At 39.4% G+C, this 4,864-nt stretch overlaps 1 pseudogene; it reads left to right on the forward strand.

Annotated features, from left to right (window-relative positions):
• LOC107607362 lies at positions 1,285 to 4,790 on the forward strand (annotated as a pseudogene).

Below are 4,864 nucleotides of genomic sequence, written 5' to 3' on the forward strand. Positions count from 1 at the left end.
CGAGGAGGACACCTAAAGGCGAGCCGTAATGGCCTCATCTTTAGCAGGCTCCTCCGGTTTTTTTTCCGGGTTCTTTTACGTCGTGCTGCCCCTCGTTCTTTAATTGACACTATCCCGAGGAGGACACCTAAAGGCGAGCCGTAATGGCCTCATCTTCGGCAGGCTCCTCAAGTTTTTTTTCCGATTTTTTTTTACATCGTGCTAACCCTTGTTCTTTAAATGACGCTATCCTGAGGAGGACACCTAAAGGCGATTCGTAATGTCCTCATCTTCGGTAGGCTCCTCCGGTTCTTTTTTTTCGAATTTTTTTACGTCGTGCTGACCCTCGTTCTTTAAATGACGCTATCCCGAAGAGGACACCTAAAGGCGAGCCGTGATGGCCTCATCTTCGGCAGGCTCCTCCAGTTTTTTTTTACGTCGTCCCGACCATTGTTCTTTAAATGACGCTATCCCGGGGAGGATACCTAAAGGCGAGCTGTAATGGCCTTATTTCGGCAGGCTCCTCCGTTTTTTTTTGTCGGTTTTTTTTACGTCGTGCTGACTATCGTCCTTTAATTAACACTATCCCGAGGAGGACACCAAAAGGCGAGCTGTAATGGCCTCATCTTCGGTAGGCTCCTCCGGTTTTTTTTCTTGTTTTTTTCACTTCGTGCAGGCCTCATGTTCGGCAGGCTCCTCCATTTTTTTTACTACGTGCTGACCCTCGTTCTTTAAATTACGTTATCCCGAGGAAGACACCTAAAGGCGAGCTGTAATGGCCACATCTTCGGCAGGCTCCTCCGATTTTTTTTTTACTACGTGCTGACCCTCGTTCTTTAAATGACGCTATCCCGAGGAGGACACCTAAAGGCGAGCCGTAATGGCCTCATCTTCGGCAAGCTCCTCTGGTTTTTTTTACTACGTGCTGACCCTCGTTCTTTAAATGACGCTATCCCGAGGAGGCCCCCTAAAGGCGAGCCGTAATGGCCTCATCTTCGGCAAGCTCCTCTGGTTTTTTTTACTACGTGCTGACCCTCGTTCTTTAAATGACGCTATCCCGAGAGGACACCTAAAGGCGAGCCGTAATTGCCTCATCTTCGGCAGGCTCCTTCGGTTTTTTTCCTATTTTTTTTTCTCTACGTGCTGACCCTCATTCTTTAAATGAAACTATCCCAAGAAGGACACCTAAAGGCGAGCCGTAATGGCCTCATCTGCGACAGGCTCCTCCAGTTTTCTTTTCCGATTTTTTTACGTCGTGCTGACCCTCGTTCTTTAAATGACGCTATCCCGAGGAGGACACCCGTAATGGGCTCTGTAACAACCATTTGCAGTGATAAGACTAGCACGTTGACCATGAATCAGGTATGTTGGGATGTATCATTTGAATTTTCATTGGAATAGTTTTAGGCAATTTTCATAAATTTTCTGGAGATCACACTTCAAGAAGCTGTTTCTGTTTTAGTGGTTCAGCAATCAAATACATGCTTGGTGGGGTTAAAACCTTCGTCTGCACACTTCACATGGATTTTTACATACCGGACTTATCAATATTCTCACTAGTGCTATTTTAGCTGTGAAATTCGGAGATCACACAAAATGGGAGAATAGAAGGAGATGTAAACCATAGAATTCAGGTTTGGTAGATGAATAGAAGAGATTGTGAATCCTTAAAATGAAAAGTTTGTTTTACATCGGGAGAAGCACAATGCCTTTTACTGTAAAAATGTCTTGTAGTAGAATGTCAAGAAGAGCCTAAACTAAGAGTTATAAATATATGGATATTGTAGTGGATTTAGAAGAGATCAGGAATGAATGTATTAGAACTTAGAAGGCCCCGCACGCCCGTGCGTGGTGGGTGGGTGGGTGGTGGAGAAAGAAAGGATAGTGCCTATTGACTGAAATAGAATTTTTCATAAGAGTTTATCAGATGGAGAATTTTCCAATTGTTGAAATTAGAGGCCAGGAGAAACTTCAGGTGAAAATTCAACCATAGTATTGTTGCTCCTGGCATCCCATGTCGATGCTCACCAGTTTAGGTTGTATATAATAAGCCTTCCGCATTTAAGGTAAATTAGGAGCACAAAATTTCATTGATTCTATGGAACTTGGAAGATATCGATTGAACTCTCGTCGATTTGAAATTTGGGAACATTTTAAAGGAAGTTAATTTCTATGGGTCATAGTTGACATTGATAGTTAACTTTAGGGCAGACTTTCTGTCTATATCTTGAATTTTATTAAATACTTTATGACAGATGACTGTGGTGGAGGCTTATGCTGGTGGGAAGAAGAATGATCCTCCTGGTAACAAGTCAGAGCTCTCTCCCAAGCTCTACTCTTTGCTCATTGAAGGTGTTGCACAGAACACTAATGGCAGTGTTTTTGTCCCTGAGGTTTTGCTTGAACTGCTAAAGTCTGTCCTTGACAGGGTGGTAACGATGTTGAGGTTTCCGGATCACCAACAGAAAAGGCAATTTTACATTGGGAATTAGAGGTCTGTTTTCAATAATACAGTTTATTCCCTATTTTTGTGTGTGAAGCTTATATTCTTACAGTTGCTTGTAAATGTTAATCAAATATCAGATTGGGATGAACTTCGACTCTACTAGATCGGAATCATCAATTATTCACGTTTTCCCTTTCAATTCTGAGAAAAAAAGAGGCGGAGTTGCAGTACAAACGGTATTCTTTCATAGACAGTTTAAGCTATTGCTGCTGTATCTTCTTTGTAATGTGGATTTCTATTTTTAATTACTTCAGTTCGATCACTATTTTGTGCCTGTGTTGTCCGTGTTTCATTCACATCTATGAGCACTAACAAGTAACTCCAATGTCATATTAAATATTAATAACTGTCAACTCACTCTTAAATCTGAATTAAACACTGATATGTCCGTTTCACTTTTAAGTTGTGAGATTATCTACATACCCAGTAAAGTATGCAAATTGACTGGAACATCATCACAATATGCTTGTACTGCATAATGATGTAATCATCTGTTTTATCATATCGTGCACCTTAAATAAGCAAATTTTATCTCTGTATGCAGGCTGACTCTGAAGTTCACATACACTGGAAAGGTGCTGCTAAGATGCTTGATCTGTATAAAGTCCTACATAGTGAAAATTTCCTGGCTTGCAGATGGTATCTTTCAGAAAAGCTATTGAAGACATGGCTGCCGAGAGTTTACGTTGTGTTGCCATTGCATATAGAACATTTGAAAAGAAGAATGTTCCAGCCACTGAAGAAGAACGGGCTCACTGGTCTTTACCAGAAAATAATCTTGTTTTGTTAGCTATTGTTGGTCTGAAGGCAAGTATTTTCCTCTGAATACATGTCTATCATTGTCGTTGATGTTTATAATGTATTAATATTTTCTTGTGCTTTTGTTTTTCTCTAATTTAAAATTTATTGTGTTTTGCACACTCATTCCTAGCTGCCAATCTCATCTGTTTGCTTAATTGCAAGTGGTTGGGACTTGGGACTCTGCAGGGATTATAGTTTTGTTAATTTAATTTACCGTCCATGACAATATCTTGTAAGTGGATTCTGTGCATTTGGATTTAACACGGGAATCATTGATAAACTCTAACATATGATAGCATTTGACTCTAGGATACGCTTCTGCTGGTTATATATCTGATTCTTAATCTCATATTTGACATGCAGGATCCTTGTCGACCTGGAGTCAAAGATTCAGTGGAGCTTTGCCAAAAATCTGGGGTTAAGGTACTTATTTTCAATTATCCTCAATAGAATTGTTAAATTACCGTGTCCATTGTATTCTTGGAGGTGATGCGATGGAAGCTCATTACAGAAAGCAGAATATGCATGGTGGCCATGTTAGCAGTTGTAAAATATGCTACAAGACTATAATAATAAAAATAAGAAAAATTCAATCCAGCTACTTTCATTGTCAGTGACTTCATGTGATTATAACTGATGCCAAAGAAGCACTGACTCGGTGCGTCTAGAGACAGATGCATTGCATGTAGGTGGAATAACATACGGAGTGCTGAATTATGCCCTGGTCTATGGACTTAAATTTTTCTTTATTTTCAAACGTGTTTATTGCTTTCAAATTTGATGGCTTAAAGATTAGCAAGACCAACATTAATAACTTCGTTTGATGATAATGAAATACAATGGTGCTTTCCATATCCAGTTTCTACATTCTATAAATAATCCTTTTCTGCCCCTTTCTTTTTTTTTTTGTTTCGATTAATTCTAGGTAAAAACGGTCACTGGTGACAATGTCAAAACTGCAAAAGCAATTGCTGTGGAGTGTGGAATACTTAAATTCCCTTGCTGAAGCTACAGAGCCAATCATCATTGAAGGAAAAACTTTTCGTGCCATGACAGATGCACAGAGAGATGAAATAGCTGAAGCAATATTAGTAAGAATCCTGACAACAATATTTTCAGGCTCTTAAGAGAGAGGTATTTTTCGTGGTGAATGATATTTATTGGCAATATGATTACTAGGTTATGGGACGGTCATCTCCTAATGACAAATTATTGCTTGTGCAAGCATTGAGGAGGAAGGGACATGTTGTGGCTGTAACTGGGGATGGAACAAATGATGCTCCTGCACTACATGAGGTCTGGCTACTACTACACTACTACTATCTTCTTTTTTGTGCTAGTGATTGTGTTGTTTTCTCAAATTTTAAGTACCACAACAATCTTTATCAATGTCAATGCTTGTAATTGTATATTGAACACCATGAGAGTTTGTTTACCCCTGGTATACCTGTCTTGTTTTCCTGTTTGTGTAATCACGTGATAACAAGTCCCTAGGTTTATTAATGATTCTGATTTCATTATGTTATGCTTTTCTATATTCGATGTATGAATCTACTATCTCTTGATCATAGAATTTTC

The sequence above is a fragment of the Arachis ipaensis genome, chromosome B07 (genome assembly GCF_000816755.2).
Source record: "Arachis ipaensis cultivar K30076 chromosome B07, Araip1.1, whole genome shotgun sequence".
Taxonomy (NCBI): Eukaryota; Viridiplantae; Streptophyta; class Magnoliopsida; order Fabales; family Fabaceae; genus Arachis; species Arachis ipaensis.